Below are 15174 nucleotides of genomic sequence, written 5' to 3'. Positions count from 1 at the left end.
TGGATGTGAGGAATTTCTGAAATTCATCTGTGCTTATTGGTGGGCAGTTATTTTCAGGTCTCCCTAGAGATGTTCAATTGATTTAAAGTTTGGACTCAAACTAGACAATTCTTGGACATTCTCATAGGTGTCCTTAAGCCACTCCTGTGATGTCTTTCCATTAGGCTGATTGTCATTGTCCTGTTAGAACGTAAACCTTCGACCCAGTCTGAGGTCCATGACACTCTGGTGCAGGTTTTCATTAAAAATGTCTCTGAACTTTGCTTCAGCTTTCCCTCAAACCTTACTTGTCACCCAGTCATCAACCCCATAGTATGATGCTTCCAACACCATACTTCACTATAGGAACGGTATTCAATAGTTGATGAGTTGTGCCTGGTTTCCTCCAGACTTCATGCTAAACCTGTTTTTTATCAGACCTGAGAATCTTGTTTTTCACAGTCCTAGAGTGGTTTAGGTTTTTTTTGGAAAACTCCAAACAAGCATCCATGTTTTTTTTACTGTGGAGAGGCTTCTGTCTGGCTGATCAGCTATGAAGCCCATATCAGTAAACTGTTTTCATTCTGGAAGTTTCCATCTCCACACAGGTTCTCATCAGATTCTTGGCCACCTCCTTTTCCAAGGCCCATCTCTCTTAATAGCACAGTTTCTCCAGGTGTCCTGCTCTAGGAAGAATTGTGGTTCTTCCAAAGTTCTTCCATTTAAGAATTCTGGAGGCAGCTGGGTTCTTGGGAACCTTCAAATCTGCAGGAATGTTTTTCTAGCTGACACAATCCTGTTCTTAAACGCAACAAGTAGTTTCTTGGACCTCATGACTTTGTATTTGATTTTTTGATTTTGATATACTTTACTAATTCCCAAGGGATAATTGTCAAATCACACGACCCTTGGGGGTCAGAGTGCAGTTTCACCCATTGTGCAGTGACCCTGAAGCAATGTTTAGGTGAAGGGCCTAAGGGAGACAGATCTATTCTAGCAGTAACAGAATTTGAACTGGCAACCTTTCAGATACCAGCGCAGATCCTTAACCACAGGTCTGCCACTTCTGCTCATCTGTGGGACCTTTTATAGAGAGGTGTGTGCCTTACCTAATCAGTCAAATCAAATGAATTCATCACTGGTGGACTCCGAAGAAGGTGTAGAAACATCTCAATAAATAAAACGGGGTGCACCTGAGTCAATATCTAGTGTCATCAGAAACGGTCTGAATACTTCCATTGATGTGAGATTTCACTTTATTGTTTTTATTCAATTTTGCATTGTTTTTGCTTTATTCTAAGATACTGAAGTTGCTTGATGTGAGAAAAAAATGATGCGTAAAATGTGAAAATTGTCTGAAACTTTTTGAATCAGGTGTACTTCACACCATTGTGTCCCACCTGGATAATAAAATCTGCTGTGCCAGACTACTATTTATAGATAAGAGTTTAGTATTTAAAGGATAAGCTTAATATTTTTCAAGTCATAGTTATTTCTTCACAAACATGATACAGATGTGGACACATTAGCTGGTCTCCTTCTGGCACATTGTAAAAGTGCTGTATGCCCCCTGAAAAATCATGACATAAAAAGCAATTGTCCCCTGTACGTCTTTGACATGTCATTGAGTTAAGCAAACAAAATGTGAAAAGAGATCAAGTTTCTGCAAAGAAATTCTGAAATGGCCTGGACATATTTGTTCAGGACCCCTAAAATAGCCTAAATAATTGGATTCAAGTGATTTATCAAACTAGCAGTTCTCTTAAATTTGTTCCACACGTCTCCAATCGTGCTATCAGTCATTCTGTCCATTTAAATGAATAAAAGTCGTCACTCTGCTGTGTGGTGTCATTGTATGTTCCACAAAGGAGTGAGTTGTCTGAGGAGTCCAGAAGAAAAATGATAGTCAAGTACATTTTAGGTCTTACTGCAGCGTTTCTAAACCTTTAAGTATTTGCGAGCCGAGTTTTCATAACAGTTTTAATCGCGCCCCCCTCTAACATTTTTTTAAAATGTAGATGCATATTTTATTATACCTACTTAACTTTTATTAACATTTATCTACAGTAACTCTATATTTATTGTTCTAGTATCAGAATGTAGTTTAAGTTAATTTGTTTTGGTTTCAACAGATTTTTTTTCATATTTTTGATTCTTGTTTTCTTTTTTTCACATCTTCGCGCCCCCCCTAGGGGGGCCCGCCTCGCAGGTTTAGAACCACTGTCTTACTGAAAATATTTATACTTATATTAAGTTGTCTAAAATTGTTATATTTATACATGTGTAAAATTAGGCAACACAGTTTAATTTTCAATGAGTGTGTTGTTAGCAATTTTAACTACATACTGAGTACGGCAAAACATTTCTTTGTGTCACCAAGCTTGGTTTCTTTGTAGCTCTTTATTCATACCCATTGCAATATTAGATATAGATATCTATAGATATAGATATCTATATCTAATAGATATTAGACTGTGTTTCCCTTCTTTCGACATGCAAGAGAATGAATTTTGATTGGCAGCTTCCATCCATTCGGCGAAATGGTGGACTCCCTGCCATATCAACTCCTTTCTGTTCACCATCTTATTTCCAAGTACAACACACTCGTGATTGGACTGCTTCTTTCTCTAACTGTTGATGCCCCTTATCCCACCTTTTGATGCTAGTTGGTCATTTCATTATATTTAGATTTGACATGAATAACTTTCCAAAAAGGAATGCAAAATGGTCTACTAAAAGATACTGAATGAAGGGTCTGAATACTTCGATCAATGTGAGAGTTCAGCTTTTCATATTGAATCAATTTTGCAAACCAATTTCCAAATCAATTTCCAAACCTTACTGAACACACATCTCCACTTTGTCATTATGGGCTACGGAGAGCAGATTGATTGGAATGAATGGCCAATTTCACCATTTCAGATATTAAATGTATGACACAATAATTTGTGCAGAAAGTCGGAACACACTCTGAACCCACTGTAACAACGTAAAGAAATCTGCAGATGTCAAAAGTGCACAAGTGCTGCTCTCCCGCTCACTCCATAGTTATATATAAAATAGGTAAAGTTAACATTGAAAATCAACAAGAATTTAATAGCATTTAATTCAGTTAATAGCATTATATCTGAGAAGACCCTGCAATATTCATTTCATGTTTAGAGTAAATAGCCACACTGACCAAACATATTGAAGAGGTCACCTAATACAGCGTCAATACTCACCGCTGCCACCATTGCAACAAGCATAGCGACGGTGGCGATGAGGCAAGCTGCTTTCACAGCAAACATGGTGATCGTCTCAGAGGATGAGGTCTCAGGATCTCTAAATGCTTGGGCATCTTATGCACTTTTATATATTTAGACTATGCAAATACATCAATGATAAAATTTAAATGTGATCTCACTAATTTGCATTGGTGTGTAAGGTGGGCAGAGTAGGAAACATTTGCTTCTTTATCAGTAATTCACAAAATTTGACTATTAGGACCTAAAGGTAGTCTTATTACGTCACGTGTTTATTACAGGAGTTTTACAAATGAGAATACATACTGCATTTTAAAATGCAGAGGTGGCCTTTACTTTTGAAATAATCAAGGTGACATAAGAAATAGTGAAATTAGACAAAAAAGTCTTAAATAAATCAGTTAGTATGAGCTCAGGTTGTCAAGTTTTTTGAAAGAGCAGGTCCCAGACATACTGATAAAAATGAAGAAAAGGAAAGCCTGACTGGAGTGGGAAAACCGAATGTCCTGACCTGAGCAGTGGCTGAAGTGGAATAAACATCTGGCGACACTCGTTGTGGTGGGCCATGCATAGCAGAGGTGGCGTACTCCTTGTTTGAACGGTAGGGGGCATTGCAGCACCCCAAACCCCAAGACACAACCACAGTGACACAAGCCCCAGATTCAAATAAAATGTTTATTATTAAAAATTACCTTCAGAAAAGGCTTCTTTATGATAATGTAACAGTGACCATACTACAAGCACAACTTTCCTCTTTCCCTTTCCTCCACTTGACCCTGAGCAGCTTTGTCATCTTCCACCAAACTCCAACTCATCTGGATGATGTCCAGCAGCTTCTTTTATCTTAGACCCTGGAGTACTTTCAGGTCTATCACATTGCATCTAGGATTTAGTTGTATGAAATTAAATCAAATGTGAAAAACTAGCTGTGCAAAAATGTGGGTCCCCTTGTAATTTTGCTGATTTGAAATAATGTTACTGCTATATCCTGATTATTCGCAACACCAAATCGGTTGGATTAGATCGTTAAGTCTTGAACTTCATAGACAGGTGTGTCCAATCATGAGAAAACGTATTTAAGGTGGTCAATTGCAAGTTGTGCTTCCCTTTGACTCTTCTATGAAGAATGACAGCATGGGATCCTCAAAGCAATGCTCAAAATATCTGAAAACAAAGATTGTTCAGTCTCCTGGTTTAGGGGAAGGCTACAAAAAGCGATCTCAGAGGTTTAAACTGTCAGTTTCAACTGTAAGGAATGGAATCAGGAAATGGAAGGCCACAGGAACAGTTGCTGTTAAACCCAGCAGGTCTGGCAGGCCAAGAAAAATACAGGAGCGGCATATGTGCAGGATTGTGAGAATGGTTACAGACAACCAACAGATCTCCTCCAAAGACCTGCAAGAACATCTCGCTGCAGATGATGTATCTGTACATCGTTCTACAATTCAGCGCAATTTGCACAAAGAACATCTGTATTGCAGGGTGATGAGAAAGAAACCATTTCTGCACTCACGCCACAAACAGAGTCGCTTGTTGTATGCAAATGCTCATTTAAACAAGCCAGATTCATTTTGGAACAAAGTGCTTTGGACCGATGAGACAAAAATGTAGTTATTTGCTCATTACAAAAAGCTCTTTGCATGGAGGATGAAGAACACTGCATTCCAAGAAAAACACCTGCTACCTACTGTCAAATTTGGTGGAGGTTCCATCATGCTGTGGGGCTGTGTGGCCAGTTCAGGGACTGGGGCCCTTGTTAAAGTCAAGTGTCAGATGAATGCAACCCAGTATCAACAAATTCTTCAGGATAATGTTCAAGCATCAGTCACAAAGTTGAAGTTACGTAGGGGTTGGATACTCCAACAAGACAATGACCCAAAACACAGTTTGAAATCTACAAAGGCATTCATGCAGAGGGAGAAGTACAATGTTCTGGAATGGCCGTCACAGTCCCCTGACTTGAATATCATCAAATATCAGGCATGTCATATATTAAAAGGAAGTTTCTACACTGAAAGCTCAGCCAATGAGAAACAAAAATCCAAAGCATTAAGAGGGGTTCCCAAACTTTTTCATATGACTGTATATATATATATATATATATACTGTATATATATATATATATATATATATATATATATATATTGTGGAGGATGGCCGGCCGTTTATCCCGGCCAATACCCACAAGCCGCCTGGTGGAGCCCTCCTTGCAGCATGAAGGTCCTCAGAAGACCAGCAGGGCATCATGGACAATGGAGTTTTTATACACAGCCCTGCTGGATGCCATGGGGGCCACAAGAGGGAGCTGCAGGGAGGACCGAAGACTTCTTCGAGCCCTATGACCCGGAAGTTCGTCATAAGAAGAGCGACGGGCTTCCGGGGTGAAGAAAAGAACTTGTACCTGACCTGGAAATGAAAAGAGAGTCACATGGACTTGGGATTGGGAACACTTCCGGGTCAGGATATATAAAAGGACTGTGGGAGCTCCCAGACAGGGAGCTGAGCTGGGTGGAAGGGTGGCAACGCGTCTGGGAGCTGGAGGATTGGTTATTGATTGTGAATTGTTTGTTAATGAGTATTGTGGAGGAGAGGGTGTTTTGTACACTGTGGAGATTGAATAAAGTCAGTATTTGGACTTTTACCTGGTGTTTGGAGTCGTGGACAAGGGTTCAAGGGAGCGAGAGCGCCCCCTACCTACCACTATATATATATATATATATATATATATATATATATATATATATATATATATATATATATATATATATATATATATATATATATATATATATATATATATATATATATAAATAAATATATATATATGTATATATATATGTATATGTATATGTATATGTATGAAGCTATAACAAATGAATTATTAAATGTCAGGAAAAGTATTGAAAGTATCTCAAAGGTTAACCAAATGTAACTTAAAGCTTAACTCATGAGGTCTCTACTTTGTCTTGGAGAGGCCATCAATGTAATTTTCCAATTATTGAATGAAGTAAATGAGTAACAAACAAAAAAATGAATGGGAACGCCCATACTCCCCTCCTCTGAAGTGTTGCTTAGATCAATGGGAGAATCCTCGAAATATTTCTCTAAACGGGGCTGTGTTCAGAGTAATGGGAGAATCAATTTGAGTCAGAAGTTACTGGTGGTCTACTGCAACTCTTGTTATGGAGAAATCTTCAGAAGAAATGAGCAGGGTGTTCAGAAAGGCAGTCAGAATTTAGACTTTATTGCTGAGCATAAGAAACAACTGCAAAACACATAAAGTCGTCTCAGTTCATGGAGTGAGCCCGGTGGGTGGGGCGTGGTTCATTTTTATTTCAATTCTAATCACAAAACATCCCCATTTCGTACATATTTCTTGTAATTCAATTTACATGTTATCTTTGTAATAATGATCTTGTGCTGTACCTGTTTTCATAACAATTACCCCGCCTTGTAAACTCCTTTCCCCTAATAATTGTCAATCTTTCTATAACAACCATTAGGACTCGAAGGTTGTGCTTGCCACCTGGCCCTGAAATGACCATCATCTGATCATGTTTTACATTTCTCACATTTCTCAAATTCATTTAATTGATCAGTACTCATCATTAAGTTGGAACCAGGGTGACCCACATATGAGGAACTGAACTGTTAAATTAATAACTGCTTGTTGCACTAGTATCCAGTAAGACTAAAATCATAGGCAGCTGTGCTGGTTAGTTAGTTAGTTACTGATAAGAGCTGATCTGCTTTGAGCTGGAAGCAGACGAGAGCCCTTGAATCAGCAAACATTGTGCTAAAGCCTTGATTACTGAACCCCTCAATTTTTATATTGCTCAAAGCCTGCTGATATACTACATGTTGTTTTACCTTGATTAATTAAGATATTTGATTCATGAGAAAGTATTGACATAGAAACTTAAATGCTATCTGGAATGTACGTATACAGGCCTATGTTACAGCCTGTGAGAAACGGCTGCTGCGTCATCAACCAATGATGTGTAGCCACATGCAGTCTGGAGTACCAATACAGGGGCTAACCTTGATAATCAATTCTTAACACTTACTTGCTTTTAATCTGATCATCTGAAATGTTCATGAGCCTTAATATATATATTTAAATGCTGAAATATTTATATGTTTAAAGCGTTTATGCACCCTTTAAGTTGTGGGTGTTGAAGGTTTTTCCAAAACCTTGTTTAGACTTTGGTGAGTCAAAAGGCCCAGCAGAGCTGCCATGTCCCAAAACAAAAACCTGTTTCCTCAGTTCCCTCAAAAACACAGCAACCTTTGTCCTTAGAAAACAAGACAAGTGAAAAACAAGTAGGCCTTACTAAAAAGAAAAGCAGTGCCTGTAAAATAATAGTGTCTATCCAAGCCACAAAAAGATGTCAAGCAACTCCTTTCAGTAGTCAATTGTTCTAAAACCAATAACAATGCAGATTGATCATTGATCTAAACCTCAACACTCTCTGATGGCAGGACTACCAACAAGCGTCACCAAGCCACTGCAAATAATTGAAAGATGGAAAGTATAAAATCAGACAAGAGGCAAGAAAGGCATGTCAAAAATAATCTCACTCAAATACAGAGGAAAGGTGTCAATGATATACTGTACATAGGGCAAGAAACATAAATATTTTTTTAACTTTTTCTATTACCAGTCTATGATATGTACTGAGGCTAGAATAAAAATAAAAACAAGCATAAAAAGGCAAAAGTCTGTCCCTATCTCTGGAACACAGCTGATTAACTGAAGTCTGTTGGCATCTCCTCTTCTTCGTGCCACTGCCCAACCATACTGTTCACTTAACATTGCCCACTTGCAGCCACTGACTATTACAAAATGTAAAGGAATGTCGTGTCCAAACAGCCTCAGGAGTTGCCGTTGGCTCGGCCCTATTTTTGCATAGATATTCAGTTCATTTATTTGTATTTTACATTGTAAAACTGACATGTTAATTTGTGCTTTTACTTCGTCTTTGTTAACTCTTTACCTCGCAGATTCAATTATATTAAGTGCTAGCATTTTGGTAAAAAATATAACAAGACAAATTACTTAATAGTTGTGAGGTTTGGATTTTAAATCTTAAAGTAATTAAGCACATTTAGCAAAGTTCACTATATAATGTAAAAGGTAACTTAGGGAAGCTGAGACGGGATGAAAGCGGACAACATTGGGCTGCCAGCAGGAAACTTTCTGTTTATTTGCTATATGAGGAAGGCGTCTGCCTTCAGCTTCTGCGCTAATAAAGAAAGGAGCTGAAAATGGTAAGGCAAACACGCAAGGCTTGACATTAATGATCTACGTGATTTTGCTGACCGTGTTTACTTATAATTCAGTATGGTTCATTTTGCTCTGTGTCGGGCTAGCAACTGGATGCAGCCAATGATGATAGAAACATTGTATGATGTAATCTAATTCTGTACCTTTTACTTGTGTACAGGCCCAGTTCTGCTGGTCGTGCAAAGGGTGCACGCACAAAGGCCGCGGCAGCCCTCAACAAAACGCAGGCTCAGCGCGGGTCTCGTCTTTTCCCGTCGAATGTTGGTAACTTGCTTCAAGGAAAAACGGGCAAGTGAATTGTGGCAGCTCAAGTACGCAGCACATCAATCAAATGTTTTTGTAGTGTTAATCGGAATTTTACTGATGAATTAATTAAACCTGTCTCTGATTCGTTTAATGCGTACTGTAAGTCAAGTTTTCTTCTACCTATGAAGAAATTTTCTTACATTTTTTTTTGATATTAAAGAACTTGTGAAAATTTTTAATTTTAAATACACTGGTTTAGAAAACGAGTGAAGGAATAATAGGGTGAGGGGGTGACTGAAATTAAATGGCACGATGGCGGCTTCGCCTCTAGAACCGGGCATGCGTGTATAAAAAAGACCTCATCTAGCAGAAAAGGCGTTCGTCTAGTTACAGTGTCCTCTAATAGGAGTGCTCCCTGTTCGAAGAGAATAACAGTTATGATTTAAACTTCCTCCTGCCTGTTTTCTCTTACAGGTTTTAGGTCAACTGGGGGGTGACGGTCGTTACTTCCACAGCATCATCCAGAATTCTGCAAAAGAAAATGAAGAATTTAATTTAAACTTTACTGCCAAAGAATATAACAGGAAAGAATTTCTCTTGTTGTTCCATTCATACACATAATAAGGTGAACACAATTTAATAACACAATATGCAATACATGACATCATCACAACATTATGTACAGAAGTAATGAAAAATATATTCCATAAAACACAAATATCTAAAACAAAATATACTGTAGTAGTAAAGTACTGCAGAATTGCACTCCCATCTAGTAATACATCAAGTAAGTCTTCATAAAAGAAACACAAAAGAAACATAATTTATATTTTTATAGTTTAGACATCAGGTAAAGACAGAGAAGAATCAGAGACAGTGGTGTCTAATTATTGTGACTGCCATAGGACATAAAGAAACTCTTTACATTGTAGACATTTGTGCCTTTAGTGGCAGCTAAAGTGTACGTGATGATAATAACTAAAAGAGATGGTTGCCTGAGTGAGTGTTATCTCCAATTACATTTCCATCAAGTCTCCTGATCCACGATGTACACAGGACCTTGCAACCTGCAGGGGACATCGTAGCACCCTGAACCCCAGACTCAAGTCCCTGGTTCAAACACAAAGAGTCACGACTTGTAAAACTTGAGGAGCCCCTGGGTTGAGGTGCCAGCCAGACAACCTTGTTGAATAAAGACAAAGGTATTAACACAGTAGAAAGAAAAGTCAGTCAATCCAGCCATTGAAATTACCACAATTAATTCTGTTTTAGAAACAATGAAATAGGTAGGCTTCTTTTAGCTTAGGAGTTCATTCCACAACCAAGGTTAAGGTTCAAATGAGATGTGGGGCTTAGGGCACGCCCATTATTAATGCATTCCTGGCAGAAAGGGCGAAGCCTACAGCAGGCCAAGGGTATGGAGTCAGTTAGGCTGACCAGATTTGTGATAAATAAAAATAGGACAACCACTTCTACCAACTGCCGCCATCATCAAGAACGTCATAACCAACTGGTGTTATAAGCCTGACGTTCAATGGTTTGTGTCCTATGATGGGCATTCTGTATAAAGTGTGATGCACTTTTAAGAGCCCCAGCACAAACTTTTGTACTGCAAGTGTTTCTTTAGATATCGAGAGAATGTGCTGGTGGTGGAAATATTACGATATGTTGCTGAATAATTAGATTCTGTTTTAAAACCTTTTACAATTTGGATGCAGAGTACACGTCTTTCACAAGGGACATAAAGCTAATCGCGTTTTAAGGTGCAGGCGTCCCTGAACTTTCTTTCTGTGAGGTGTATGCTAAATTCAATTCTTACACTTTATTCAACAGCAACTCGACTGTCCAAAATGGAAAAATCCACAAGCTGTGCCACTTCAGTATCAGTTTTGCAGGCTTTGTGTATATATTATTCCATTAAAAGTGGTGTCCAGCAGGGGTCAGTGCTGGGACCATTGCTGTTTTAAATTTATATAAATGATTTGGATAGGAATATAAATAACAAGCTGCTTAAATTTGCAGATGATACCAAGATTGGTGGATTGGCAGATAATAGAGAATCCATTGAACCATCACACAGGGACTTGGAAATCATATAGGATTGGGCTTATCTGTGGCAGATGAAATTTAAGGTTAGTAAATATAAAGTATTGCATACTGTAATTTGCCTTTTACTCAAGAGTGATTTCTGTCAAGCCTCTTTCTCTACCATAAATGCCTGATGGAAGAAGTGCTGACGAAGTGGCTGTCCTTCTCACAGGTTCCCAGATCTCAGCAGATGACCACTGAATTTTTGCTTTCTCCTCTGTCTAAGCCCATCTTGCGCCAACAATTAGGATGGCCAGCTTTAGGAAGAGTCCTGGTGGTTGCAAACTTCTTCTATTTTATATTTCCTGAGGTCACTTTGAACACTCATAATTTTAGAAATGGTTTCATAACTTTGCCCTGACTGATGCTTCACCACAATTTTTTTCTGGAGGTCTACAGAGAGATCTTTGGACTGCATGGCTTGGTTGTTGTCCTGACATGCAGTCTGAATTGTGAGACTTTCTATACACAGGGGCACATGTGTGTCTTAATAAATGATGGGCAATCCATTAAGTTTGGCACATGTGAACTCCAATCAGATTATTGACACATCCCAAGGATCACTAAAGCAAACAGGATACACCTGAGTGACACAGCAAACTGTTTGAGTACTTCTAGGAATATATGAGAGATTTCAGTTACAGATTTTTAAAATTGTGCAAACTATTCTAAAAAAAATGTTCACACATTGTCATTTTGGTTTTCTAAATGTAGACTGATGGACAATTTATCCATTGACAATGAAATCTACAACACCATACAATGTGCAGACAGTGAAGGGGACTGAATACTTTCTAAATCCAATACATTTCAGAAGAAGTTGGAGCAGCTTAGCGATTAGCTAAACAAACGAGATTGATGGACTGAGTGGTCTCCTCTCGTTTGTCAAACTTCTTATGTTCTCTGCAAATTCAATTTTAGGTAAATCATTTCACTCATTTGTACTTTGTTAAAAAATCTTCTCTTGTGTGTCATAGCCCATCTTGGCCTCTTAGTCTCATCTCATCTGCTGACAACTGGCCTTCTTTTCCATTTTTTGTCCTGCAGTTCTTTAATTGAACGTTTAATTGTTACGTTTGCTGTAATCTGTTCATTCATCTTTTGTTCTTTTTTTCTTCTCAGATGAAGAGACAGCAAGCATCCAGTGAAGGCTTTAATCACAAAAAATCTGGTGTAGTCAAATTTTAATAAAGTACTCCTACACACTTACTGTATTTCTTGTGTCTTCAATTGTCAGTCCAAATTGATAACATAGATTTGTCACTCCACTACGATGGCTCTCGTGGATTCCTTTGATTTCAGATATTTCTGTGAATGATCAAGTTTCATGGCTGTTAAACAACCACTGGAAACACCTTGTGTTTATGTTCCTTAGTGAGGTATACAATCCCCTTTGATGATGATGGCAGCAGAAGCTAAGACTTTCAAACCAAGATCTTGAAAAAATCAGTATGTCTGTTTAAATGATATGAAAAACAGCATATAATCTCACATGCAGTTTAGCCAAATCATCCCTAAAAATTAATTTGCCATTTATTCATTCATTTTGTACCACTTACCTGAAGTTGGGTCATGGGGGAAACAGCCTTAGCAACGAGGCCCATACATCCTATTTCCAGCCACATTTGCCAACTCATGCTGTGGGATTCCAAGGTGTTTCCAGGCTATCTGAGAGATATAATCCTCCTAGCCAGCACTGGATCTTCCCCAGAGTTTCCTCCCAGCTGACCGTGCCCACAGGGAGGCATCCAGAGATGCATCTATACCAGGTCCCCAGACCATCTCAATTGCTTCCTCTCGATATGGAAGGTCAGTGGCTTTACTGCGAGCATTTCTCACACTCTCTAAGGAAGAGCCAAGCTACCCTGCAGAGAAAGCTCATTTCGGTCGTGTGCACCTGCAGTCTCATTCTTTCATTCATTATCCAAAGGTCATTTGGCTTGCATTCTCTAAATTTACAAAATGCAAAACTCAGTTAAATAATTTTTTTGTGTGTTTTTATAGTTTTTTTGGACTGGGAAGCAAGGAATATTTTTCCATTAATGCATATTGAACAGCCATAGCCACTACATCATCCCTAGGCTGCCAACACTGTCCAGGTGTTCCACATCTCCTTCCCTAAAGCACAATATGCTTTTATCTTCTTCATGCTCTTGCCTACTTAGACATTCATGCATCTGGTTTACTTTTCCAAGTTCTACACCAGAACATCGAGAATAATGTTACAGATAAAATGGAAAGCATATGTGCTAACAGTTTTAATACAATTTCTTTGCAAGTTCTTTTTGTGCAAATTTAATTTCACACAAAATGTTTTGCTCATCACTACTCTTCTTAAAAAAATAAAAACAAAAAAGACAAATGAATGTCAGCTACACAAATAACGTAATATAACAATTCCTAAGCCTGATGTATCCATTTTAAACTTGAGTGTGACCAGGGTCAGCTTTGTCAGCACATGGCACTACAAACTAACCAACCCCAAAAGGGGTGCCGTCCATCACAGGACACACTCATGCACATGGCATGTTTTTTATTGCCAGAGGAACATCAGAATCCCTGGCTGCATTACATCCTGGTGTGGCACCTACTCAGCCCAGGGCTGCAGGGCACTACAGATAGCAGAACACAGAAAATCAGTGGCACACAGATAATCCTTCTCAGTGTAAGTTGATAGGCTTCAAAAGGTTTGGAAGTTACCATACAACCATTCCCAGTTGCTGGATAACATGACGTGTGGGCAGCTCGGGCAGTCTCCGGCCTGTCTATTATCAGACCCAACTTAGGTTTGGGAGGAATGTAGAGCTTACCGCATCTGTTCTCTGACCAGTATACCCAATATAACTGGATAGTGGGGTTCGGGCAAGACAGCTACCACCAACTGTTTGGGTTCACCCTCCCAGGTTATAAAGCACTTGGCAGACTTATAAAATCTGGTCTCTCCATGAACACACTTTACACTCGTTTACGAGCCAACCATTGTTGCGGTAAGACAAAATGGTGAGAAACAATGGAGATGTTACTCCCGGAATTGAATAAAGCCAGTACTCTGTGCCCATTTATCAACACCACTCCCGTATTCGGAACAGACAGAAGATTCACCAGTGCACAGTACCTTTCTCTTTTCAGCCAGGTGCAATCCATGGCTTCCGGGGTCAGCAGGCAAGCGGTGAAGATGTATCCCAGTTCACCACACATAAAACAGCGGGGAATACCAGGACTTTATTTGTGGGATTTACTGGGAGCTTCAGCTGCATAATGGGTGGGCTCGAGAATAGCGATGCGTCCCAGTTGGGTTCCGCAAGGAGACCGCTCCGATCCCCCGAGTTGGGTGACCTCTAGTTGGTGATCCAAGACCTCCAAAAGGCCGACCATATCCTTACACGGATGTCTCCGGACCTGCTGGGCGAGACATTCTGGCATGGCGTGGACCAGCCCTTTGCAAGCCACCTGTTTCACTATGTGTCGCAGGTTGTTAATACCAGGCCGTAACCAGTGACCTAACTTGCCCCAGTACTCGAAGGCCTAGGTTCTAGCAGGTCGGTCTGGGTCGAATTTCCACTGACTCCATACCCTTGTCTGCTGGCTGGAGGTTACAAGCCAAAAATTATGAGAGGCTGCCCTCTCAAAAACCACCAGGAAGGACTTGATATCGTCTGAGTCCGTCAGTGCTACCAGCTGGATAGGTGGAGGCCATGCAGGCCTCTGCTACCTCCAACTGGGCTTTGGTTTCAGTGAGCTCGGTCAGAGTGCTCGCCAACTCCATCTTTAGGGTCTGGAGTTCAACACCGCACCAAGGTTCTGTCCTTCAGACATCTTCAGACTGTATCCTGCCGACTATGCCACTGTAAAAGTAAGCACACTGAGGCAAGATTAAGTGTTGGTGAAACCATCCCCGCATAGTATCTTTTAGGTTCAGTACAAACAGCTTAGCTGTATACATCAACACATACAATATTCTGGTGGCAAGATGGCATATTTGTAGAGGCGGAGACGGCAAAAGGGATTTCTGGAACAACGGGGAATCCTGGGAGCAAGGTGATGTCCTAAGGGAGGGACGACATGTGACTATGCAATGTGGAAGGAGCCCGGTCATCTGGTTGTAGAACAGGGAGTAAACTCATGGCCCCGGGCTCTTTTGCGGATCGTCCTTCCTGTGAAAGAGCAGAGAGAGAGGTTTGTACACTGGCTTCTTTCCCTGTCTTGTGGGTTCACTCGACATGTTGGGTCCTTTGGCTGTCCACTACTTGCGCATGTGTGACTACGTAAATGTAAAACATTAAATGTAGAATGTAGAATACAGTATAAAAATATTACATTAAATTCTGA

The 15174-nt window shown here is 39.7% G+C and overlaps 1 long non-coding RNA gene across 1 annotated transcript in view; it reads right to left on the bottom strand.

Annotated features, from left to right (window-relative positions):
* LOC120526369 overlaps positions 1–3305 on the bottom strand; it is a 16787-nt gene extending 13482 nt beyond the window's left edge. The window contains exon 1 of the long non-coding RNA XR_005633141.1: positions 3204–3305. This is a non-coding gene — a long non-coding RNA (uncharacterized LOC120526369). The remainder of the gene's footprint in view (positions 1–3203) is intronic.
* Positions 3306–15174: the final 11869 nt, after the last annotated feature.

Source organism: Polypterus senegalus, chromosome 3 (assembly GCF_016835505.1).
Source record: "Polypterus senegalus isolate Bchr_013 chromosome 3, ASM1683550v1, whole genome shotgun sequence".
Classification (NCBI taxonomy): domain Eukaryota; kingdom Metazoa; phylum Chordata; class Cladistia; order Polypteriformes; family Polypteridae; genus Polypterus; species Polypterus senegalus.
The sequence above is the reverse complement of the archived record's forward strand: the minus strand, read 5'-3'. Positions and strand labels throughout refer to the sequence as shown.